The 24,536-nt window shown below is 39.7% G+C and overlaps 25 non-coding genes across 25 annotated transcripts; all 25 read right to left on the bottom strand.

Annotated features, from left to right (window-relative positions):
* Window positions 1–803: 803 nt before the first annotated feature.
* On the bottom strand, window positions 804–876 carry TRNAR-UCG (transfer RNA arginine (anticodon UCG)). The gene has a single exon. It is a non-coding gene; the product is annotated as a tRNA-Arg (tRNA).
* Window positions 877–1,520: 644 nt separating this feature from the next.
* Window positions 1,521–1,593, bottom strand: TRNAR-CCU (transfer RNA arginine (anticodon CCU)). Its single transcript has one exon. It is a non-coding gene; the product is annotated as a tRNA-Arg (tRNA).
* An 804-nt stretch (window positions 1,594–2,397) lies between these two features.
* On the bottom strand, window positions 2,398–2,470 carry TRNAR-UCG (transfer RNA arginine (anticodon UCG)). Its single transcript has one exon. It is a non-coding gene; the product is annotated as a tRNA-Arg (tRNA).
* A 645-nt stretch (window positions 2,471–3,115) lies between these two features.
* On the bottom strand, window positions 3,116–3,188 carry TRNAR-CCU (transfer RNA arginine (anticodon CCU)). The gene has a single exon. It is a non-coding gene; the product is annotated as a tRNA-Arg (tRNA).
* Window positions 3,189–3,992: 804 nt separating this feature from the next.
* On the bottom strand, window positions 3,993–4,065 carry TRNAR-UCG (transfer RNA arginine (anticodon UCG)). Its single transcript has one exon. It is a non-coding gene; the product is annotated as a tRNA-Arg (tRNA).
* A 645-nt stretch (window positions 4,066–4,710) lies between these two features.
* Window positions 4,711–4,783, bottom strand: TRNAR-CCU (transfer RNA arginine (anticodon CCU)). Its single transcript has one exon. It is a non-coding gene; the product is annotated as a tRNA-Arg (tRNA).
* A 1,521-nt stretch (window positions 4,784–6,304) lies between these two features.
* On the bottom strand, window positions 6,305–6,377 carry TRNAR-CCU (transfer RNA arginine (anticodon CCU)). Its single transcript has one exon. It is a non-coding gene; the product is annotated as a tRNA-Arg (tRNA).
* Window positions 6,378–7,180: 803 nt separating this feature from the next.
* Window positions 7,181–7,253, bottom strand: TRNAR-UCG (transfer RNA arginine (anticodon UCG)). Its single transcript has one exon. It is a non-coding gene; the product is annotated as a tRNA-Arg (tRNA).
* A 643-nt stretch (window positions 7,254–7,896) lies between these two features.
* Window positions 7,897–7,969, bottom strand: TRNAR-CCU (transfer RNA arginine (anticodon CCU)). Its single transcript has one exon. It is a non-coding gene; the product is annotated as a tRNA-Arg (tRNA).
* Window positions 7,970–8,772: 803 nt separating this feature from the next.
* TRNAR-UCG (transfer RNA arginine (anticodon UCG)) lies at window positions 8,773–8,845 on the bottom strand. The gene has a single exon. It is a non-coding gene; the product is annotated as a tRNA-Arg (tRNA).
* A 643-nt stretch (window positions 8,846–9,488) lies between these two features.
* On the bottom strand, window positions 9,489–9,561 carry TRNAR-CCU (transfer RNA arginine (anticodon CCU)). Its single transcript has one exon. It is a non-coding gene; the product is annotated as a tRNA-Arg (tRNA).
* Window positions 9,562–10,365: 804 nt separating this feature from the next.
* Window positions 10,366–10,438, bottom strand: TRNAR-UCG (transfer RNA arginine (anticodon UCG)). The gene has a single exon. It is a non-coding gene; the product is annotated as a tRNA-Arg (tRNA).
* Window positions 10,439–11,959: 1,521 nt separating this feature from the next.
* Window positions 11,960–12,032, bottom strand: TRNAR-UCG (transfer RNA arginine (anticodon UCG)). The gene has a single exon. It is a non-coding gene; the product is annotated as a tRNA-Arg (tRNA).
* Window positions 12,033–12,676: 644 nt separating this feature from the next.
* TRNAR-CCU (transfer RNA arginine (anticodon CCU)) lies at window positions 12,677–12,749 on the bottom strand. The gene has a single exon. It is a non-coding gene; the product is annotated as a tRNA-Arg (tRNA).
* Window positions 12,750–13,553: 804 nt separating this feature from the next.
* On the bottom strand, window positions 13,554–13,626 carry TRNAR-UCG (transfer RNA arginine (anticodon UCG)). The gene has a single exon. It is a non-coding gene; the product is annotated as a tRNA-Arg (tRNA).
* Window positions 13,627–14,270: 644 nt separating this feature from the next.
* Window positions 14,271–14,343, bottom strand: TRNAR-CCU (transfer RNA arginine (anticodon CCU)). Its single transcript has one exon. It is a non-coding gene; the product is annotated as a tRNA-Arg (tRNA).
* Window positions 14,344–15,147: 804 nt separating this feature from the next.
* On the bottom strand, window positions 15,148–15,220 carry TRNAR-UCG (transfer RNA arginine (anticodon UCG)). Its single transcript has one exon. It is a non-coding gene; the product is annotated as a tRNA-Arg (tRNA).
* Window positions 15,221–15,864: 644 nt separating this feature from the next.
* Window positions 15,865–15,937, bottom strand: TRNAR-CCU (transfer RNA arginine (anticodon CCU)). Its single transcript has one exon. It is a non-coding gene; the product is annotated as a tRNA-Arg (tRNA).
* Window positions 15,938–16,740: 803 nt separating this feature from the next.
* On the bottom strand, window positions 16,741–16,813 carry TRNAR-UCG (transfer RNA arginine (anticodon UCG)). The gene has a single exon. It is a non-coding gene; the product is annotated as a tRNA-Arg (tRNA).
* Window positions 16,814–17,457: 644 nt separating this feature from the next.
* Window positions 17,458–17,530, bottom strand: TRNAR-CCU (transfer RNA arginine (anticodon CCU)). Its single transcript has one exon. It is a non-coding gene; the product is annotated as a tRNA-Arg (tRNA).
* An 803-nt stretch (window positions 17,531–18,333) lies between these two features.
* On the bottom strand, window positions 18,334–18,406 carry TRNAR-UCG (transfer RNA arginine (anticodon UCG)). Its single transcript has one exon. It is a non-coding gene; the product is annotated as a tRNA-Arg (tRNA).
* Window positions 18,407–19,050: 644 nt separating this feature from the next.
* On the bottom strand, window positions 19,051–19,123 carry TRNAR-CCU (transfer RNA arginine (anticodon CCU)). Its single transcript has one exon. It is a non-coding gene; the product is annotated as a tRNA-Arg (tRNA).
* A 2,398-nt stretch (window positions 19,124–21,521) lies between these two features.
* TRNAR-UCG (transfer RNA arginine (anticodon UCG)) lies at window positions 21,522–21,594 on the bottom strand. The gene has a single exon. It is a non-coding gene; the product is annotated as a tRNA-Arg (tRNA).
* Window positions 21,595–23,114: 1,520 nt separating this feature from the next.
* TRNAR-UCG (transfer RNA arginine (anticodon UCG)) lies at window positions 23,115–23,187 on the bottom strand. Its single transcript has one exon. It is a non-coding gene; the product is annotated as a tRNA-Arg (tRNA).
* A 644-nt stretch (window positions 23,188–23,831) lies between these two features.
* TRNAR-CCU (transfer RNA arginine (anticodon CCU)) lies at window positions 23,832–23,904 on the bottom strand. The gene has a single exon. It is a non-coding gene; the product is annotated as a tRNA-Arg (tRNA).
* Window positions 23,905–24,536: the final 632 nt, after the last annotated feature.

Here is a 24,536-nt window from a genome sequence, read left to right on the forward strand (position 1 = left end):
ACAGATACACATTTGCAGTCTAGAGGCATTATTTAAATGTATTCAATCGTCAAACACTGGTGTGTGCACACAGGACATTTCTCAGTTATCTCCATAAGTAAACTTCCCATTTTCATCCTCTTCCATCCCCGACTTTAACACTCTGTTCTGTGCTATAATGGACTCTCTGCATTTCGAGCAAGTGGAGAGAAATTGGAGGAGAACCCCTCTCGACTCAACACTTCTTCTTTCCTGAATGCTTTTCTCAATAAACTGGGCTTTGACAGTGGTATCAAGCCGTCCTTGTCTTCAGCAGGACACAGAAACAGGCACCAAGTCTCCTAACCAAGTTCAACCACACTCTGCAACTTAATAGACCAATGCTTCACAAATTAGCCAACTGTGTCATCAGCAAAGGCAGCCAATGTGCCAATCCTTTATAATTCTTCTGTAGTACTTCTCTTTCTCGTAGGCAAAATTAGCACTTTAACTGCACAAATCATACAGATTTTACACTTGAAGCACTCTATGAACACATACTTACACACCTTGCATTTCATCTACACACCCTTAAGCTAAAAACCCATTCTGTCAAGTCAAAATTCTGCAACCCTATTACATATTCCATGCGTGTACATAGAAGCACTTCTTAATGCCACTAACATGAACAAGATTTTAGGCTGAAGATGCAATCTAAATGACTGTGCAGTATGGACTCCACTTCATGAATAATTAGGAATGAGAACATGATGGCTATAAGAGTATTGGAAGAGCCTGCTTCCATTCTGAATGGAAATTTGAGATGTGTGACCATTGGCAAAAACTGACCACGAAGGGACTCGAACCCTCAATCTTCTGATCCGAAGTCAGACGCCTTATCCATTAGGCCACGCAGTCATATGCCCTGCTGTGCTTATTTTTATAATGTAGGTTTTACGCAAGGATGGGAAATATGATATTGATAGTTATTTAGGTTTACATCCCATTGTGTGTTTTCAGCTCCTTTCAATTAAAGCACTCTTTTGGAATCTATATAATGAAAATGTCACCAGTACGATAAGCTTTTGTTTTCTTTTTTGCATTTAAACCTCTTTCTTCATGAGATTAAAGCTCAGTTGTATGCTTTACATAGCTCTGGATATTTCCAGAAGTGGAGAGAAACTGTTTTGACAGTAGTACAAACTGCTCATTTCTGGATATGCCAATTTACACACGCTCAAAGGTTGTATGTGTTTCATGAATCCTGACTTGCCCTATTCAAGTAGCTGAAAGCCTGTCACCACCTCTAGAAACAACAGTTACACCAATCCAATTCAAATCATTTTTTCCAAAGGAATATCTTCTGCTGGGTCAAAGTTGCATCTGACAAAGATAGGTGTTTAAAAATCTACTTTGTAGTTTCAGAACACCAACATAAGTCCGGAGAGTACAGAAGTAAAATGGTACCATTTCAAAGTTCCTAATACCTCATAAGCTTCTGAGGGGAAGCATGTAATAAATAAATAAATGTTTCTAGAAAAGTAATAGTGGATATTGGTTTTCACCTAAGATGGGACTCGAACCCACAATCCCTGGCTTAGGAGGCCAGTGCCTTATCCATTAGGCCACTGAGGCACAGATGAACATTTGCAGTCTAGAGGCATTATTTAAATGTATTCAATCGTCAAACACTGGTGTCTGCACACAGGACATTTCTCAGTTCTCTCCATAAGTAAACTTCCCATTTTCATCCTCTTCCATCCCCGACTTTAACACTCTGTTCTGTGCTATAATGGAGGCTCTGCATTTCGAGCAAGTGGAGAGAAATTGGAGGAGAACCACTTTCGACTCAACACTTCTTCTTTCCTGGATGCTTTTCTCAATAAACTGGGCTTTGACAGTGGTATCAAGCCGTCCTTGTCTTCAGCAGGACACAGAAACAGGCACCAAGTCTCCTAACCAAGTTCAACCACACTCTGCAACTTAATAGACCAATGCTTTACAAATTAGCCAACTGTGTCATCAGCAAAGGCAGCCAATGTGCCAATCCTTTATAATTCTTCTGTAGTACTTTTCTTTCTCGTAGGCAAAATTAGCACTTTAACTGCACAAATCATACAGATTTTTAAACTTGAAGCACTCCATGAACACATACTTACACACCTTGCATTTCATCTACACACCCTTAAGCTAAAAACCCATTCTGTCAAGTCAAAATTCTGCAACCCTATTACATATTCAGTGCGTTTACATAGAAGCACTTCTTAATGCCACTAACATGGACAATATTTTAGGCTGAAGATGCAATCTAAATGACTGTGCAGTATGTACTCCACTTCATGAATAATTAGGAATGAGAACATGATGGCTATAAGAGTATTGGAAGAGCCTGCTTCCATTCTGAACGGAAAGCTGAGTTGTGTGTCCATTGACAAAAACCGACCACGAAGGGACTCGAACCCTCAATCTTCTGATCCGAAGTCAGACACCTTATCCATCAGGCCACGCGGTCATATGTCCTGCTGTGCTTATTTTTATAATGTAGGTGGTATGCAAGGATGGGAAATATGATATTGATAGTTATTTAGGTTTACATCCCATTGTGTTTTTTCAGCTCCTTTCAATTAAAGCACTCTTTTGGAATCTATATAATGAGAATGTCACCAGTACGATAAGCTTTTGTTTTCTTTTTTGCATTTAAACCTCTTTCTTCATGAGATTAAAGCTCAGTTGTATGCTTTACATAGCTCTGGATATTTCCAGAAGTGGAGAGAAACTGTTTTGACAGTAGTACAAACTGCTCCTTTCTGGATATGCCAATTTACACACGCTCAAAGGTTGTATACGTTTCATGAATCCTGCCTTGCCCTATTCAAGTAGCTGAAAGCCTGTCACTACCTCTAGAAACAACAGTTACACCAATCCAATTCAAATCATTTTTTCCAAAGGAATATCTTCTGCCGGGTCAAAGTTGCATCTGACAAAGATAGGTGTTTAGAAAATCTACTTTGTAGTTTCAGAACACCAACATGAGTCCGGGGAGTACAGAAGTAAAATGGTACCATTTCAAAGTTTCTAATACCTCATAAGCTTCTGAGCGGAAGCATGTAATAAATATATAAATTTTTCAAGAAAAGTAATACTGGATATTGGTTTTCACCTCAGATGGGACTCGAACCCACAATCCCTGGCTTAGGAGGCCAGTGCCTTATCCATTAGGCCACTGAGGCACAGATGAACACTTGCAGTCTAGAGGCATTATTTAAATGTATTCAATCGTCAAATACTGGTGTCTGCACACAGGACATTTCTCAGTTCTCTCCATAAGTAAACTTCCCATTTTCATCCTCTTCCATCCCCGACTTTAACACTCTGTTCTGTGCTATAATGGAGGCTCTGCATTTGGCGCAAGTGGAGAGAAATTGGAGGAGAACCACTTTCGACTCAACACTTCTTCTTTCCTGGATGCTTTTCTCAATAAACTGGGCTTTGACAGTGGTATCAAGCCGTCCTTTTCTTCAGCAGGACACAGAAACAGGCACCAAGTCTGCTAACCAAGTTCAACCACACTCTGCAACTTAATAGACCAATGCTTTCCAAATTAGCCAACTGTGTCATCAGCAAAGGCAGCCAATGTGCAAAACCTTTATAATTCTTCTGTAGTACTTTTCTTTCTCGTAGGCAAAATTAGCACTTTAACTGCACAAATCATACAGATTTTTACACTTGAAGCACTCCATGAACACATACTTACACACCTTGCATTTCATCTACACACCCTTAAGCTAAAAACCCATTCTGTCAAGTCAAAATTCTGCAACCCTATTACATATTCAGTGCGTGTACATAGAAGCACTTCTTAATGCCACTAACATGGACAAGATTTTAGGCTGAAGATGCAATCTAAATGACTGTGCAGTATGTACTCCACTTCATGAATAATTAGGAATGAGAACATGATGGCTATAAGAGTATTGGAAGAGCCTGCTTCAATTCTGAATGGAAAGCTGAGTTGTGTGACCATTGGCAAAAACCGACCACGAAGGGACTCGAACCCTCAATCTTCTGATCCGAAGTCAGACACCTTATCCATTAGGCCACACGGTCATATGTCCTGCTGTGCTTATTTTTTATAATGTAGGTGGTATGCAAGGATGGGAAATATGATATTGATAGTTATTTAGGTTTACATCCCATTGTGTTTTTTCAGCTCCTTTCAATTAAAGCACTCTTTTGGAATCTATATAATGAGAATGTCACCAGTACGATAAGCTTTTGTTTTCTTTTTTGCATTTAAACCTCTTTCTTCATGAGATTAAAGCTCAGTTGTATGCTTTACATAGCTCTGGATTTTTCCAGAAGGGTAGAGAAACTGTTTAGACAGTAGTAAGAACTGCTCCTTTCTGGATATGCCAATTTACACACGCTCAAAGGTTGTATACGTTTCATGAATCCTGACTTGCCCTATTCAAGTAGCTGAAAGCCTGTCACCACCTCGAGAAACAACAGTTACACCAATCCAATTCAAATCATTTTTTCCAAAGGAATATCTTCTGACGGGTCAAAGTTGTATCCGACAAAGATAGGTGTTTAAAAATCTACTTTGTAGTTTCAGAACATCAACATGACCCTGAAGAGTACAGAAGTAAAATGGTACCATTTCAAAGTTCCTAATACCTCATAAGCTTCTGAGCGGAAGCATGTAATAAATACATACATTTTTCTAGAAAAGTAATAGTGGATATTGGTTTTCACCTCAGATGGGACTCGAACCCCCGATCCCTGGCTTAGGAGGCCAGTGCCTTATCCATTAGGCCACTGAGGTACAGATGAACACTTGCACGCTAGAGGCATTATATAAATGTATTCAATCGTCAAACACTGGTGTCTGCACACAGGACATTTCTCAGTTCTCTCCATAAGTAAACTTCCCATTTTCATCCTCTTCCATCCCCGACTTTAACACTCTGTTCTGTGCTATAATGGAGGCTCTGCATTTCGAGCAAGAGGAGAGAAATTAAAGGAGAACCACTTTCGACTCAACACTTCTTCTTTCCTGGATGCTTTTCTCAATAAACTGGGCTTTGACAGTGGTATCAAGCCGTCCTTGTCTTCAGCAGGACACAGAAACAGGCACCAAGTCTCCTAACCAAGTTCAACCACACTCTGCAACTTAAGAGACCAATGCTTTACAAATTAGCCAACTGTGTCATCAGCAAAGGCAGCCAATGTGCCAATCCTTTATAATTCTTCTGTAGTACTTTTCTTTCTCGTAGGCAAAATTAGCACTTTAACTGCACAAATCATACAGATTTTTACACTTGAAGCACTCCATGAACACATACTTACACACCTTGCATTTCATCTACACACCCTTAAGCTAAAAACCCATTCTGTCAAGTCAAAATTCTGCAACCCTATTACATATTCAGTGTGTGTACATAGAAGCACTTCTTAATGCCACTAACATGGACAAGATTTTAGGCTGAAGATGCAATCTAAATGACTGTGCAGAATGTACTCCACTGCATGAATAGTTAGGAATGAGAACATGATGGCTATAAGAGTATTGGAAGAGCCTGCTTCCATTCTGAACGGAAAGCTGAGTTGTGTGTCCATTGGTTAAAACCGACCACGATGGGACTCGAACCCTCAATCTTCTGATCCGAAGTCAGACACCTTATCCATTTGGCCACGCGGTCATATGTCCTGCTTTGCTTATTTTTATAATGTAGGTAGTATGCAAGGATGGGAAATATGATATTGATAGTTATTTAGGTTTACATCCCATTGTGTTTTTTCAGCTCCTTTCAATTAAAGCACTCTTTTGGAATCTATATAATGAGAATGTCACCAGTACGATAAGCTTTTGTTTTCTTTTTTGCATTTAAACCTCTTTCTTCATGAGATTAAAGCTCAGTTGTATGCTTTACGTAGCTCTGGATATTTCCAGAAGTGGAGAGAAACTGTTTTGACAGTAGTACAAACTGCTCCTTTCTGGATATGCCAATTTACACGCGCTCAAAGGTTGTATACGTTTCATGAATCCTGCCTTGCCCTATTCAAGTAGCTGAAAGCCTGTCACCACCTCTAGAAACAACAGTTACACCAATCCAATTCAAATCATTTTTTCCAAAGGAATATCTTCTGCCGGGTCAAAGTTGCATCTGACAAAGATAGGTGTTTAAAAATCTACTTTGTAGTTTCAGAACACCAACATGACTCTGAAGAGTACAGAAGTAAAATGGTACAATTTCAAAGTTCCTAATACCACATAAGCTTCTGAGCGGAAGCATGTAATATATATATCAATTTTTCTGGAAAAGTAAGAGTGGATATTGGTTTTCACCTCAGATGGGACTCGAACCCACAATCCCTGGCTTAGGAGGCAAGTGCCTTATCCATTAGGCCACTGAGGCACAGATAAACACTTGCAGTCTAGAGGCATTATTTAAATGTATTCAATTGTCAAACACTGGTGTCTGCACACAGGACATTTCTCAGTTCTCTCCATAAGTAAACTTCCCATTTTCATCCTCTTCCATCCCCGACTTTAACACTCTGTTCTGTGCTATAATGGACTCTCTGCATTTCGAGCAAGTGGAGAGAAATTGGAGGAGAACCACTCTCGACTCAACACTTCTTCTTTCCTGGATGCTTTTCTCAATAAACTGGGCTTTGACAGTGGTATCAAGCTGTCCTTGTCTTCAGCAGGACACAGAAACAGGCACCAAGTCTCCTAACCAAGTTCAACCACACTCTGCAACTTAATAGACCAATGCTTCACAAATTAGCCAACTGTGTCATCAGCAAAGGAAGCCAATGTGCCAATCCTTTATAATTCTTCTGTAGTACTTCTCTTTCTCGTAGGCAAAATTAGCACGTTAACTGCACAAATCATATAGATTTTACACTTGAAGCACTCCATGAACACATACTTACACACCTTGTATTTCATCTACACACCCTTAAGCTAAAAACCCATTCTGTCAAGTCAAAATTCTGCAACCCTATTACATATTCCATGCGTGTACATAGAAGCACTTCTTAATGCCACTAACATGAACAAGATTTTAGGCTGAAGATGCAATCTAAATGACTGTGCAGTATGTACTCCACTGCATGAATAATTAGGAATGAGAACATGATGGCTATAAGAGTATTGGAAGAGCCTGCTTCCATTCTGAACGGAAAGCTGAGTTGTGTGTCCATTGGTTAAAACCGACCACGAAGGGACTCGAACCCTCAATCTTCTGATCCGAAGTCAGACACCTTATCCATTAGGCCACGCGGTCATATGTCCTGCTGTGCTTATTTTTATAATGTAGGTAGTATGCAAGGATGGGAAATATGATATTGATAGTTATTTAGGTTTACATCCCATTGTGTTTTTTCAGCTCCTTTCAATTAAAGCACTCTTTTGGAATCTATATAATGAGAATGTCACCAGTACGATAAGCTTTTGTTTTCTTTTTTGCATTTAAACCCCTTTCTTCATGAGATTAAAGCTCAGTTGTATGCTTTACATAGCTCTGGATATTTCCAGAAGTGGAGAGAAACTGTTTTGACAGTAGTACAAACTGCTCCTTTCTGGATATGCCAATTTACACAGGCTCATATGTTGTATACGTTTCATGAATCCTGCCTTGCCCTATTCAAGTAGCTGAAAGCCTGTCACCACCTCTAGAAACAACAGTTACACCAATCCAATTCAAATCATTTTTTCAAAGGAATATCTTCTGCCGGGTCAAAGTTGCATCTGACAAAGATAGGTGTTTAAAAATCTACTTTGTAGTTTCAGAACACCAACATGACTCTGAAGAGTACAGAAGTAAAATGGTACCATTTCAAAGTTCCTAATACCACATAACCTTCTAAGCGGAAGCATGTAATATATATATCAATTTTCCTGGAAAAGTAAGAGTGGATATTGGTTTTCACCTCAGATGGGACTCGAACCCACAATCCCTGGCTTAGGAGGCCAGTGCCTTATCCATTAGGCCACTGAGGCACACATAAACACTTGCAGTCTAGAGGCATTATTTAAATGTATTCAATCGTCAAACACTGGTGTCTGCACACAGGACATTTCTCAGTTCTCTCCAAAAGTAAACTTCCCATTTTCATCCTCTTCCATCCCCGACTTTAACACTCTGTTCTGTGCTATAATGGACTCTCTGCATTTCGAGCAAGTGGAGAGAAATTGGAGGAGAACCACTCTCGACTCAACACTTCTTCTTTCCTGGATGCTTTTCTCAATAAACTGGGCTTTGACAGTGGTATCAAGCCGTCCTTGTCTTCAGCAGGACACAGAAACAGGCACCAAGTCTCCTAACCAAGTTCAACTACACTCTGCAACTTAATAGACCAATGCTTCACAAATTAGCCAACTGTGTCATCAGCAAAGGAAGCCAATGTGCCAATCCTTTATAATTCTTCTGTAGTACTTCTCTTTCTCGTAGGCAAAATTAGCACGTTAACTGCACAAATCATATAGATTTTACACTTGAAGCACTCCATGAACACATACTTACACACCTTGCATTTCATCTACACACCCTTAAGCTAAAAACCCATTCTGTCAAGTCAAAATTCTGCAACCCTATTACATATTCCATGCGTGTACATAGAAGCACTTCTTAATGCCACTAACATGAACAAGATTTTAGGCTGAAGATGCAATCTAAATGACTGTGCAGTATGTACTCCACTTCATGAATAATTAGGAATGAGAACATGATGGCTATAAGAGTATTGGAAGAGCCTGCTTCCATTCTGAATGGAAATCTGAGTTGTGTGACCATTGGCAAAAACCGACCACGAAGGGACTCAAACCCTCAATCTTCTGAGCCGAAGTCAGACGCCTTATCCATTAGGCCACGCGGTCATATGTCCTGCTGTGCTTATTTTTATAATGTAGGTGGTATGCAAGGATGGGAAATATGATATTGATAGTTATTTAGGTTTACATCCCATTTTGTGTTTTCAGCTCCTTTCAATTAAAGCACTCTTTTGGAATCTATATAATGAAAATGTCACCAGTACGATAAGCTTTTGTTTTCTTTTTTGCATTTAAACCTCTTTCTTCATGAGATTAAAGCTCAGTTGTATGCTTTACATAGCTCTGGATATTTCCAGAAGTGGAGAGAACTGTTTTGACAGTAGTACAAACTGCTCCTTTCTGGATATGCCAATTTACACACGCTCAAAGGTTGTATGTGTTTCATGAATCCTGACTTGCCCTATTCAAGTAGCTGAAAGCCTGTCACCACCTCTAGAAACAACAGTTACACCAATCCAATTCAAATCATTTTTTCCAAAGGAATATCTTCTGCTGGGTCAAAGTTGCATCTGACAAAGATAGGTGTTTAAAAATCTACTTTGTAGTTTCAGAACACCAACATAAGTCCGGAGAGTACAGAAGTAAAATGGTACCATTTCAAAGTTCCTAATACCTCATAAGCTTCTGAGGGGAAGCATGTAATAAATAAATAAATTTTTCTAGAAAAGTAATAGTGGATATTGGTTTTCACCTCAGATGGGACTTGAACCCACAATCCCTGGCTTAGGAGGCCAGTGCCTTATCCATTAGGCCACTGAGGCACAGATGAACACTTGCAGTCTAGAGGCATTATTTAAATGTATTCAATCGTCAAACACTGGTGTCTGCACACAGGACATTTCTCAGTTCTCTCCATAAGTAAACTTCCCATTTTCATCCTCTTCCATCCCCGACTTTAACACTCTGTTCTGTGCTATAATGGAGGCTCTGCATTTCGAGCAAGTGGAGAGAAATTGGAGGAGAACCACTTTCGACTCAACACTTCTTCTTTCCTGGATGCTTTTCTCAATAAACTGGGCTTTGACAGTGGTATCAAGCCGTCCTTGTCTTCAGCAGGACACAGAAACAGGCACCAAGTCTCCTAACCAAGTTCAACCACACTCTGCAACTTAATAGACCAATGCTTTACAAATTAGCCAACTGTGTCATCAGCAAAGGCAGCAAATGTGCCAATCCTTTATAATTCTTCTGTAGTACTTTTCTTTCTCGTAGGCAAAATTAGCACTTTAACTGCACAAATCATACAGATTTTTAAACTTGAAGCACTCCATGAACACATACTTACACACCTTGCATTTCATCTACACACCCTTAAGCTAAAAACCCATTCTGTCAAGTCAAAATTCTGCAACCCTATTACATATTCAGTGCGTGTACATAGAAGCACTTCTTAATGCCACTAACATGGACAAGATTTTAGGCTGAAGATGCAATCTAAATGACTGTGCAGTATGTACTCCACTTCATGAATAATTAGGAATGAGAACATGATGGCTATAAGAGTATTGGAAGAGCCTGCTTCCATTCTGAACGGAAAGCTGAGTTGTGTGTCCATTGGCAAAAACTGACCATGAAGGGACTCGAACCCTCAATCTTCTGATCCGAAGTCAGACACCTTATCCATCAGGCCACACGGTCATATGTCCTGCTGTGCTTATTTTTATAATGTAGGTGGTATGCAAGGATGGGAAATATGATATTGATAGTTATTTAGGTTTACATCCCATTGTGTTTTTTCAGCTCCTTTCAATTAAAGCACTCTTTTGGAATCTATATAATGAGAATGTCACCAGTACGATAAGCTTTTGTTTTCTTTTTTGCATTTAAACCTCTTTCTTCATGAGATTAAAGCTCAGTTGTATGCTTTACATAGCTCTGGATATTTCCAGAAGTGGAGAGAAACTGTTTTGACAGTAGTACAAACTGCTCCTTTCTGGATATGCCAATTTACACACGCTCAAAGGTTGTATACGTTTCATGAATCCTGCCTTGCCCTATTCAAGTAGCTGAAAGCCTGTCACTACCTCTAGAAACAACAGTTACACCAATCCAATTCAAATCATTTTTTCCAAAGGAATATCTTCTGCCGGGTCAAAGTTGCATCTGACAAAGATAGGTGTTTAAAAATCTACTTTGTAGTTTCAGAACACCAACATGAGTCCGGGGAGTACAGAAGTAAAATGGTACCATTTCAAAGTTTCTAATACCTCATAAGCTTCTGAGCGGAAGCATGTAATAAATATATAAATTTTTCAAGGAAAGTAATACTGGATATTGGTTTTCACCTCAGATGGGACTCAAACCCACAATCCCTGGCTTAGGAGGCCAGTGCCTTATCCATTAGGCCAATGAGGCACAGATGAACACTTGCAGTCTAGAGGCATTATTTAAATGTATTCAATCGTCAAACACTGGTGTCTGCACACAGGACATTTCTCAGTTCTCTCCATAAGTAAACTTCCCATTTTCATCCTCTTCCATCCCCGACTTTAACACTCTGTTCTGTGCTATAATGGAGGCTCTGCATTTCGCGCAAGTGGAGAGAAATTGGAGGAGAACCACTTTCGACTCAACACTTCTTCTTTCCTGGATGCTTTTCTCAATAAACTGGGCTTTGACAGTGGTATCAAGCCGTCCTTGTCTTCAGCAGGACACAGAAACAGGCACCAAGTCTGCTAACCAAGTTCAACCACACTCTGCAACTTAATAGACCAATGCTTTCCAAATTAGACAACTGTGTCATCAGCAAAGGCAGCCAATGAGCAAAACCTTTATAATTCTTCTGTAGTACTTTTCTTTCTCGTAGGCAAAATTAGCACTTTAACTGCACAAATCATACAGATTTTTACACTTGAAGCACTCCATGAACACATACTTACACACCTTGCATTTCATCTACACACCCTTAAGCTAAAAACCCATTCTGTCAAGTCAAAATTCTGCAACCCTATTACATATTCAGTGCGTGTACATAGAAGCACTTCTTAATGCCACTAACATGGACAAGATTTTAGGCTGAAGATGCTATCTAAATGACTGTGCAGTATGTACTCCACTTCATGAATAATTAGGAATGAGAACATGATGGCTATAAGAGTATTGGAAGAGCCTGCTTCAATTCTGAATGGAAAGCTGAGTTGTGTGACCATTGGCAAAAACCGACCACGAAGGGACTCGAACCCTCAATCTTCTGATCCGAAGTCAGACACCTTATCCATTAGGCCACGAGGTCATATGTCCAGCTGTGCTTATTTTTATAATGTAGGTGGTATGCAAGGATGGGAAATATGATATTGATAGTTATTTAGGTTTACATCCCATTGTGTTTTTTCAGCTCCTTTCAATTAAAGCACTCTTTTGGAATCTATATAATGAGAATGTCACCAGTACGATAAGCTTTTGTTTTCTTTTTTGCATTTAAACCTCTTTCTTCATGAGATTAAAGCTCAGTTGTATGCTTTACATAGCTCTGGATTTTTCCAGAAGGGTAGAGAAACTGTTTAGACAGTAGTACAAACTGCTCCTTTCTGGATATGCCAATTTACACACGCTCAAAGGTTGCATACGTTTCATGAATCCTGACTTGCCCTATTCAAGTAGCTGAAAGCCTGTCACCACCTCTAGAAACAACAGTTACACCAATCCAATTCAAATCATTTTTTCCAAAGGAATATCTTCTGACGGGTCAAAGTTGTATCCGACAAAGATAGGTGTTTAAAAATCTACTTTGTAGTTTCAGAACATCAACATGACCCTGAAGAGTACAGAAGTAAAATGGTACCATTTCAAAGTTCCTAATACCTCATAAGCTTCTGAGCGGAAGCATGTAATAAATACATACATTTTTCTAGAAAAGTAATAGTGGATATTGGTTTTCACCTCAGATGGGACTCGAACCCACAATCCCTGGCTTAGGAGGCCAGTGCCTTATCCATTAGGCCACTGAGGCACAGATGAACACTTGCACGCTAGAGGCACTATATAAATGTATTCAATCGTCAAACACTGGTGTCTGCACACAGGACATTTCTCAGTTCTCTCCATAAGTAAACTTCCCATTTTCATCCTCTTCCATCCCCGAATTTAACACTCTGTTCTGTGCTATAATGGAGGCTCTGCATTTCGAGCAAGAGGAGAGAAATTGGAGGAGAACCACTTTCGACTCAACACTTCTTCTTTCCTGGATGCTTTTCTCAATAAACTGGGCTTTGACAGTGGTATCAAGCCGTCCTTGTCTTCAGCAGGACACAGAAACAGGCACCAAGTCTCCTAACCAAGTTCAACCACACTCTGCAACTTAATAGACCAATGCTTTACAAATTAGCCAACTGTGTCATCAGCAAAGGCAGCCAATGTACCAATCCTTTATAATTCTTCTGTAGTACTTTTCTTTCTCGTAGGCAAAATTAGCACTTTAACTGCACAAATCATACAGCTTTTTACACTTGAAGCACTCCATGAACACATACTTACACACCTTGCATTTCATCTACACACCCTTAAGCTAAAAACCCATTCTGTCAAGTCAAAATTCTGCAACCCTATTCCATATTCAGTAAGTGTACATAGAAGCACTTCTTAATGCCACTAACATGGACAAGATTTTAGGCTGAAGATGCAATCTAAATGACTGTGCAGTATGTACTCCACTGCATGAATAGTTAGGAATGAGAACATGATGGCTATAAGAGTATTGGAAGAGCCTGCTTCCATTCTGAACGGAAAGCTGAGTTGTGTGTCCATTGGTTAAAACCGACCACGAAGGGACTCGAACCCTCAATCTTCTGATCCGAAGTCAGACACCTTATCCATTAGGCCACACGGTCATATGTCCTGCTGTGCTTATTTTTATAATGTAGGTGGTATGCAAGGATGGGAAATATGATATTGATAGTTATTTAGGTTTACATCCCATTGTGTTTTTTCAGCTCCTTTCAATTAAAGCACTCTTTTGGAATCTATATAATGAGAATGTCACCAGTACGATAAGCTTTTGTTTTCTTTTTTGCATTTAAACCTCTTTCTTCATGAGATTAAAGCTCAGTTGTATGCTTTACATAGCTCTGGATATTTCCAGAAGTGGAGAGAAACTGTTTTGACAGTAGTACAAACTGCTCCTTTCTGGATATGCCAATTTACACACGCTCAAAGGTTGTATACGTTTCATGAATCCTGCCTTGCCCTATTCAAGTAGCTGAAAGCCTGTCACCACCTCTAGAAACAACAGTTACACCAATCCGATTCAAATCATTTTTTCCAAAGGAATATCTTCTGCCGGGTCAAAGTTGCATCTGACAAAGATAGGTGTTTAAAAATCTACTTTGTAGTTTCAGAACACCAACATGAGTCCGGAGAGTACAGAAGTAAAATGGTACCATTTCAAAGTTCCTAATACCTCATAAGCTTCTGAGCGGAAGCATGTAATAAATATATAAATTTTTCAAGAAAAGTAATTCTGGATATTGGTTTTCACCTCAGATGGGACTCGAACCCACAATCCCTGGCTTAGGAGGCCAGTGCCTTATCCCTTAGGCCACTGAGGCTCAGATGAACACTTGCAGTATAGAGGCATTATTTAAATGTATTCAATTGTCACACACTGGTGTCTGCACACAGGACATTTCTCAGTTCTCTCCATAAGTAAACTTCCCATTTTCATCCTCTTCCATCCCCGACTTTAACACTCTGTTCTGTGCTATAATGGAGGCTCTGCATTTCGCGCAAGTGGAGAGAAATTGGAGGAGAACCACTTTCGACTCAACACTTCTTCTTTCCTGGATGCTTTTCTCAATAAACTGGGCTTTGACAGTGGTATCAAGCCGTCCTTGTCTTCAGCAGGACACAGAAACAGGCACCAAGTCTGCTAACCAAGTTCAACCACACTCTGCAACTTAATAGACCAATGCTTTACAAATTAGCCAACTGTGTCATCAGCAAAGGCAGCCAATGTGCAAAACCTTTATAATTCTTCTGTAGTACTTTTCTTTCTCGTAGGCAAAATTAGCACTTTAACTGCACAAATCATACAGATTTTTACACTTGAAGCACTCCATGAACACATACTTACACACCTTGCATTTCATCTACACACCCTTAAGCTAAAAACCCATTCTGTCAAGTCAAAATTCTGCAACCCTATTACATATTCAGTGCGTGTACATAGAAGCACTTCTTAACGCCACTAACATGGACAAGATTTTAGGCTGAAGATGCAATCTAAATGACTGTGCAGTATGTACTCCACTTCATGAATAATTAGGAATGAGAACATGATGGCTATAAGAGTATTGGAAGAGCCTGCTTCCATTCTGAATGGAAAGCTGAGTTGTGTGACCATTGGCAAAAACCAACCACGAAGGGACTCGAACCCTCAATCTTCTGATCCGAAGTCAGACACCTTACCCATTAGGCCACGCGGTCATATGTCCTGCTGTGCTTATTTTTATAATGTAGGTGGTATGCAAGGATGGGAAATATGATATTGATAGTTATTTAGGTTTACATCCCATTGTGTTTTTTCAGCTCCTTTCAATTAAAGCACTCTTTTGGAATCTATATAATGAGAATGTCACCAGTACGATAAGCTTTTGTTTTCTTTTTTGCATTTAAACCTCTTTCTTCATGAGATTAAAGCTCAGTTGTATGCTTTACATAGCTCTGGATATTTCCAGAAGTGGAGAGAAACTGTTTTGACAGTAGTACAAACTGCTCCTTTCTGGATATGCCAATTTACACACGCTCAAAGGTTGTATACGTTTCATGAATCCTGACTTGCCCTATTCAAGTAGCTGAAAGCCTGTCACCACCTCTAGAAACAACAGTTACACCAATCCAATTCAAATCATTTTTTCCAAAGGAATATCTTCTGCCGGGTCAAAGTTTCATCTGACAAAGATAGGTGTTTAAAAATCTACTTTGTAGTTTCAGAACACCAACATGACTCTGAAGAGTACAGAAGTAAAATGGTACCATTTCAAAGTTCCTAATACCACATAAGCTTCTGAGCGGAAGCATGTAATAAATATACCAATTTTTCTGGAAAAGTAAGAGTGGATATTGGTTTTCACCTCAGATGGGACTCGAACCCACAATCCCTGGCTTAGGAGGCCAGTGCCTTATCCATTAGGCCACTGAGGCACATATAAACATTTGCAGTCTAGAGGCATTATTTAAATGTATTCAATCGTCAAACACTGGTGTCTGCACACAGGACATTTCTCAGTTCTCTCCATAAGTAAACTTCCCATTTTCATCCTCTTCTATCCCCGACTTTAACACTCTGTTCTGTGCTATAATGGAGGCTCTGCATTTCGCGCAAGTGGAGAGAAATTGGAGGAGAACCACTTTCGACTCAACACTTCTTCTTTCCTGGATGCTTTTCTCAATAAACTGGGCTTTGACAGTGGTATCAAGCCGTCCTTGTCTTCAGCAGGACACAGAAAGAGGCACCAAGTCTCCTAACCAAGTTCAACCACACTCTGCAACTTAATAGACCAATGCTTCACAAATTAGCCAACTGTGTCATCAGCAAAGGCAGCCAATGTGCCAATCCTTTATAATTCTTCTGTAGTACTTCTCTTTCTCTTAGGCAAAATTAGCACTTTAACTGCACAAATCATACAGATTTTACACTTGAAGCACTCCATGAACACATACTTACACACCTTGCATTTCATCTACACACCCTTTAGCTAAAAACCCATTCTGTCAAGTCAAAATTCTGCAACCCTATTACATATTCAGTGCGTGTACATAGAAGCACTTCCTAATGCCACTAACATGAACAAGATTTTAGGCTGAAGATGCAATCTAAATGACTGTGCAGTATGTACTCCACTGCATGAATAGTTAGGAATGAGAACATGATGGCTATAAGAGTATTGGAAGAGCCTGCTTCCATTCTGAACGGAAAGCTGAGTTGTGTGTCCATTGGTTAACACCGACCACGAAGGGACTCGAACCCTCAATCTTCTGATCCGAAGTCAGACACCTTATCCATTAGGCCACGCGGTCATATGTCCTGCAGTGCTTATTTTTATAATGTAGGTAGTATGCAAGGATGGGAAATATGATATTGATAGTTATTTAGGTTTACATCCCATTGTGTTTTTTCAGCTCCTTTCAATTAAAGCACTCTTTTGGAATCTACATAATGAGAATGTCACCAGTACGATAAGCTTTTGTTTTCTTTTTTGCATTTAAACCTCTTTCTTCATGAGATTAAAGCTCAGTTGTATGCTTTACGTAGCTCTGGATATTTCCAGAAGTGGAGAGAAACTGTTTTGACAGTAGTACAAACTGCTCCTTTCTGGATATGCCAATTTACACACGCTCAAAGGTTGTATACGTTTCATGAATCCTGCCTTGCCCTATTCAAGTAGCTGAAAGCCTGTCACCACCTCTAGAAACAACAGTTACACCAATCCAATTCAAATCATTTTTTCCAAAGGAATATCTTCTGCCGGGTCAAAGTTGCATCTGACAAAGATAGGTGTTTAAAAATCTACTTTGTAGTTTCAGAACACCAACATGACTCTGAAGAGTACAGAAGTAAAATGGTACCATTTCAAAGTTCCTAATACCACATAAGCTTCTGAGCGGAAGCATGTAATATATATATCAATTTTTCTGGAAAAGTAAGAGTGGATATTGGTTTTCACCTCAGATGGGACTCGAACCCACAATCCCTGGCTTAGGAGGCCAGTGCCTTATCCATTAGGCCACTGAGGCACAGATAAACACTTGCAGTCTAGAGGCATTATTTAAATGTATTCAATCGTCAAACACTGGTGTCTGCACACAGGACATTTCTCAGTTCTCTCCATAAGTAAACTTCCCATTTTCATCCTCTTCCATCCCCGACTTTAACACTCTGTTCTGTGCTATAATGGACTCTCTGCATTTCGAGCAAGTGGAGAGAAATTGGAGGATAACCACTCTCGACTCAACACTTCTTCTTTCCTGGATGCTTTTCTCAATAAACTGGGCTTTGACAGTGGTATCAAGCCGTCCTTGTCTTCAGCAGGACACAGAAACAGGCACCAAGTCTCCTAACCAAGTTCAACCACACTCTGCAACTTAATAGACCAATGCTTCACAAATTAGCCAACTGTGTCATCAGCAAAGGAAGCCAATGTGCCAATCCTTTATAATTCTTCTGTAGTACTTCTCTTTCTCGTAGGCAAAATTAGCACGTTAACTGCACAAATCATATAGATTTTACACTTGAAGCACTCCATGAACACATACTTACACACCTTGCATTTCATCTACACACCCTTAAGCTAAAAACCCATTCTGTCAAGTCAAAATTCTGCAACCCTATTACATATTCCATGCGTGTACATAGAAGCACTTCTTAATGCCACTAACATGAACAAGATTTTAGGCTGAAGATGCAATCTAAATGACTGTGCAGTATGTACTCCACTGCATGAATAATTAGGAATGAGAACATGATGGCTATAAGAGTATTGGAAGAGCCTGCTTCCATTCTGAACGGAAAGCTGAGTTGTGTGTCCATTGGTTAAAACTGACCACGAAGGGACTCGAACCCTCAATCTTCTGATCCGAAGTCAGACACCTTATCCATTAGGCCACGCGGTCATATGTCCTGCTGTGCTTATTTTTATAATGTAGGTAGTATGCAAGGATGGGAAATATGATATTGATAGTTATTTAGGTTTACATCCCATTGTGTTTTTTCAGCTCCTTTCAATTAAAGCACTCTTTTGGAATCTATATAATGAGAATGTCACCAGTACGATAAGCTTTTGTTTTCTTTTTTGCATTTAAACCTCTTTCTTCATGAGATTAAAGCTCAGTTGTATGCTTTACATAGCTCTGGATATTTCCAGAAGTGGAGAGAAACTGTTTTGACAGTAGTACAAACTGCTCCTTTCTGGATATGCCAATTTACACAGGCTCATATGTTGTATACGTTTCATGAATCCTGCCTTGCCCTATTCAAGTAGCTGAAAGCCTGTCACCACCTCTAGAAACAACAGTTACACCAATCCAATTCAAATCATTTTTTCCAAAGGAATATCTTCTGCCGGGTCAAAGTTGCATCTGACAAAGATAGGTGTTTAAAAATCTACTTTGTAGTTTCAGAACACCAACATGACTCTGAAGAGTACAGAAGTAAAATGGTACCATTTCAAAGTTCCTAATACCACATAAGCTTCTGAGCGGAAGCATGTAATATATATATCAATTTTTCTGGAAAAGTAAGAGTGGATATTGGTTTTCACCTCAGATGGGACTCGAACCCACAATCCCTGGCTTAGGAGGCCAGTGCCTTATCCATTAGGCCACTGAGGCACAGATAAACACTTGCAGTCTAGAGGCATTATTTAAATGTATTCAATCGTCAAACACTGGTGTCTGCACACAGGACATTTCTCAGTTCTCTCCATAAGTAAACTTCCCATTTTCATCCTCTTCCATCCCCGACTTTAACACTCTGTTCTGTGCTATAATGGAGGCTCTGCATTTCGAGCAAGTGGAGAGAATTTGGAGGAGAACCACTTTCGACTCAACACTTCTTCTTTCCTGGATGCTTTTCTCAATAAACTGGGCTTTGACAGTGGTATCAAGCCGTCCTTGTCTTCAGCAGGACACAGAAACAGGCACCAAGTCTCCTAACCAAGTTCAACCACACTCTGCAACTTAATAGACCAATGCTTTACAAATTAGCCAACTGTGTCATCAGCAAAGGCAGCCAATGTGCCAATCCTTTATAATTCTTCTGTAGTACTTTTCTTTCTCGTAGGCAAAATTAGCACTTTAACTGCACAAATCATACAGATTTTTAAACTTGAAGCACTCCATGAACACATACTTACACACCTTGCATTTCATCTACACACCCTTAAGCTAAAAACCCATTCTGTCAAGTCAAAATTCTGCAACCCTATTACATATTCAGTGCGTGTACATAGAAGCACTTCTTAATGCCACTAACATGGACAAGATTTTAGGCTGAAGATGCAATCTAAATGACTGTGCAGTATGTACTCCACTTCATGAATAATTAGGAATGAGAACATGATGGCTATAAGAGTATTGGAAGAGCCTGCTTCCATTCTGAACGGAAAGCTGAGTTGTGTGTCCATTGGCAAAAACCGACCATAAAGGGACTTGAACCCTCAATGTTCTGATCCGAAGTCAGACACCTTATCCATCAGGCCACGCGGTCATATGTCCTGCTGTGCTTATTTTTATAATGTAGGTGGTATGCAAGGATGGGAAATATGATATTGATAGTTATTTAGGTTTACATCCCATTGTGTTTTTTCAGCTCCTTTCAATTAAAGCACTCTTTTGGAATCTATATAATGAGAATGTCACCAGTACGATAAGCTTTTGTTTTCTTTTTTGCATTTAAACCTCTTTCTTCATGAGATTAAAACTCAGTTGTATGCTTTACATAGCTCTGGATATTTCCAGAAGTGGAGAGAAACTGTTTTGACAGTAGTACAAACTGCTCCTTTCTGGATATGCCAATTTACACACGCTCAAAGGTTGTATACGTTTCATGAATCCTGCCTTGCCCTATTCAAGTAGCTGAAAGCCTGTCACTACCTCTAGAAACAACAGTTACACCAATCCAATTCAAATCATTTTTTCCAAAGGAATATCTTCTGCCGGGTCAAAGTTGCATCTGACAAAGATAGGTGTTTAAAAATCTACTTTGTAGTTTCAGAACACCAACATGAGTCCGGGGAGTACAGAAGTAAAATGGTACCATTTCAAAGTTTCTAATACCTCATAAGCTTCTGAGCGGAAGCATGTAATAAATATATACATTTTTCAAGGAAAGTAATACTGGATATTGGTTTTCACCTCAGATGGGACTCAAACCCACAATCCCTGGCTTAGGAGGCCAGTGCCTTATCCATTAGGCCAATGAGGCACAGATGAACACTTGCAGTCTAGAGGCATTATTTAAATGTATTCAATCGTCAAACACTGGTGTCTGCACACAGGACATTTCTCAGTTCTCTCCATAAGTAAACTTCCCATTTTCATCCTCTTCCATCCCCGACTTTAACACTCTGTTCTGTGCTATAATGGAGGCTCTGCATTTCGCGCAAGTGGAGAGAAATTGGAGGAGAACCACTTTCGACTCAACACTTCTTCTTTCCTGGATGCTTTTCTCAATAAACTGGGCTTTGACAGTGGTATCAAGCCGTCCTTGTCTTCAGCAGGACACAGAAACAGGCACCAAGTCTGCTAACCAAGTTCAACCACACTCTGCAACTTAATAGACCAATGCTTTCCAAATTAGACAACTGTGTCATCAGCAAAGGCAGCCAATGTGCAAAACCTTTATAATTCTTCTGTAGTACTTTTCTTTCTCGTAGGCAAAATTAGCACTTTAACTGCACAAATCATACAGATTTTTACACTTGAAGCACTCCATGAACACATACTTACACACCTTGCATTTCATCTACACACCCTTAAGCTAAAAACCCATTCTGTCAAGTCAAAATTCTGCAACCCTATTACATATTCAGTGCGTGTACATAGAAGCACTTCTTAATGCCACTAACATGGACAAGATTTTAGGCTGAAGATGCAATCTAAATGACTGTGCAGTATGTACTCCACTTCATGAATAATTAGGAATGAGAACATGATGGCTATAAGAGTATTGGAAGAGCCTGCTTCAATTCTGAATGGAAAGCTGAGTTGTGTGACCATTGGCAAAAACCGACCACGAAGGGACTCAAACCCTCAATCTTCTGATCCGAAGTCAGACACCTTATCCATTAGGCCACGCGGTCATATGTCCTGCTGTGCTTATTTTTATAATGTAGGTGGTATGCAAGGATGGGAAATATGATATTGATAGTTATTTAGGTTTACATCCCATTGTGTTTTTTCAGCTCCTTTCAATTAAAGCACTCTTTTGGAATCTATATAATGAGAATGTCACCAGTACGATAAGCTTTTGTTTTCTTTTTTGCATTTAAACCTCTTTCTTCATGAGATTAAAGCTCAGTTGTATGCTTTACATAGCTCTGGATTTTTCCAGAAGGGTAGAGAAACTGTTTAGACAGTAGTACAAACGGCTCCTTTCTGGATATGCCAATTTACACACGCTCAAAGGTTGCATACGTTTCATGAATCCTGACTTGCCCTATTCAAGTAGCTGAAAGCCTGTCACCACCTCTAGAAACAACAGTTACACCAATCCAATTCAAATCATTTTTTCCAAAGGAATATCTTCTGACGGGTCAAAGTTGTATCCGACAAAGATAGGTGTTTAAAAATCTACTTTGTAGTTTCAGAACATCAACATGACCCTGAAGAGTACAGAAGTAAAATGGTACCATTTCAAAGTTCCTAATACCACATAAGCTTCTGAGCGGAAGCATGTAATATATATATCAATTTTTCTGGAAAAGTAAGAGTGGATATTGGTTTTCACCTCAGATGGGACTCAAACCCACAATCCCTGGCTTAGGAGGGCAGTGCCTTATCCATTAGGCCACTGAGGCACAGATAAACACTTGCAGTCTAGAGGCATTATTTAAATGTATTCATTCGTCAAACACTGGTGTCTGCACACAGGACATTTCTCAGTTCTCTCCATAAGTAAACTTCCCATTTTCATCCTCTTCCATCCCCGACTTTAACACTCTGTTCTGTGCTATAATGGACTCTCTGCATTTCGAGCTAGTGGAGAGAAATTGGAGGAGAACCACTCTCGACTCAACACTTCTTCTTTCCTGGATGCTTTTCTCAATAAACTGGGCTTTGACAGTGGTATCAAGCCGTCCTTGTCTTCAGCAGGACACAGAAACAGGCACCAAGTCTCCTAACCAAGTTCAACCACACTCTGCAACTTAATAGACCAATGCTTCACAAATTAGCCAACTGTGTCATCAGCAAAGGAAGCCAATGTGCCAATCCTTTATAATTCTTCTGTAGTACTTCTCTTTCTCGTAGGCAAAATTAGCACGTTAACTGCACAAATCATATAGATTTTACACTTGAAGCACTCCATGAACACATACTTACACACCTTGCATTTCATCTACACACCCTTAAGCTAAAAACCCATTCTGTCAAGTCAAAATTCTGCAACCCTATTACATATTCCATGCGTGTACATAGAAGCACTTCTTAATGCCACTAACATGAACAAGATTTTAGGCTGAAGATGCAATCTAAATGACTGTGCAGTATGTACTCCACTGCATGAATAATTAGGAATGAGAACATGATGGCTATAAGAGTATTGGAAGAGCCTGCTTCCATTCTGAACGGAAAGCTGAGTTGTGTGTCCATTGGTTAAAACCGACCACGAAGGGACTCGAACCCTCAATCTTCTGATCCGAAGTCAGACACCTTATCCATTAGGTCACGCGGTCATATGTCCTGCTGTGCTTATTTTTATAATGTCGGTAGTATGCAAGGATGGGAAATATGATATTGATAGTTATTTAGGTTTACATCCCATTGTGTTTTTTCAGCTCCTTTCAATTAAAGCACTCTTTTGGAATCTATATAATGAGAATGTCACCAGTACGATAAGCTTTTGTTTTCTTTTTTGCATTTAAACCTCTTTCTTCATGAGATTAAAGCTCAGTTGTATGCTTTACATAGCTCTGGATATTTCCAGAAGTGGAGAGAAACTGTTTTGACAGTAGTACAAACTGCTCCTTTCTGGATATGCCAATTTACACACGCTCATATGTTGTATACGTTTCATGAATCCTGCCTTGCCCTATTCAAGTAGCTGAAAGCCTGTCACCACCTCTAGAAACAACAGTTACACCAATCCAATTCAAATCATTTTTTCCAAAGGAATATCTTCTGCCGGGTCAAAGTTGCATCTGACAAAGATAGGTGTTTAAAAATCTACTTTGTAGTTTCAGAACACCAACATGACTCTGAAGAGTACAGAAGTAAAATGGTACCATTTCAAAGTTCCTAATACCACATAAGCTTCTGAGCGGAAGCATGTAATATATATATCAATTTTTCTGGAAAAGTAAGAGTGGATATTGGTTTTCACCTCAGATGGGACTCGAACCCACAATCCCTGGCTTAGGAGGCCAGTGCCTTATCCATTAGGCCACTGAGGCACAGATAAACACTTGCAGTCTAGAGGCATTATTTAAATGTATTCAATCGTCAAACACTGGTGTCTGCACACAGGACATTTCTCAGTTCTCTCCATAAGTAAACTTCCCATTTTCATCCTCTTCCATCCCCGACTTTAACACTCTGTTCTGTGCTATAATGGACTCCCTGCATTTCGAGCAAGTGGAGAGAAATTGGAGGAGAACCACTCTCGACTCAACACTTCTTCTTTCCTGGATGCTTTTCTCAATAAACTGGGCTTTGACAGTGGTATCAAGCCGTCCTTGTCTTCAGCAGGACACAGAAACAGGCACCAAGTCTCCTAACCAAGTTCAACCACACTCTGCAACTTAATAGACCAATGCTTCACAAATTAGCCAACTGTGTCATCAGCAAAGGAAGCCAATGTGCCAATCCTTTATAATTCTTCTGTAGTACTTCTCTTTCTCGTAGGCAAAATTAGCACGTTAACTGCACAAATCATATAGATTTTACACTTGAAGCACTCCATGAACACATACTTACACACCTTGCATTTCATCTACACACCCTTAAGCTAAAAACCCATTCTGTCAAGTCAAAATTCTGCCACCCTATTACATATTCCGTGCGTGTACATAGAAGCACTTCTTAA

The sequence above is a fragment of the Lissotriton vulgaris genome, chromosome 5 (genome assembly GCF_964263255.1).
Source record: "Lissotriton vulgaris chromosome 5, aLisVul1.2, whole genome shotgun sequence".
NCBI classification, from domain to species: Eukaryota; Metazoa; Chordata; class Amphibia; order Caudata; family Salamandridae; genus Lissotriton; species Lissotriton vulgaris.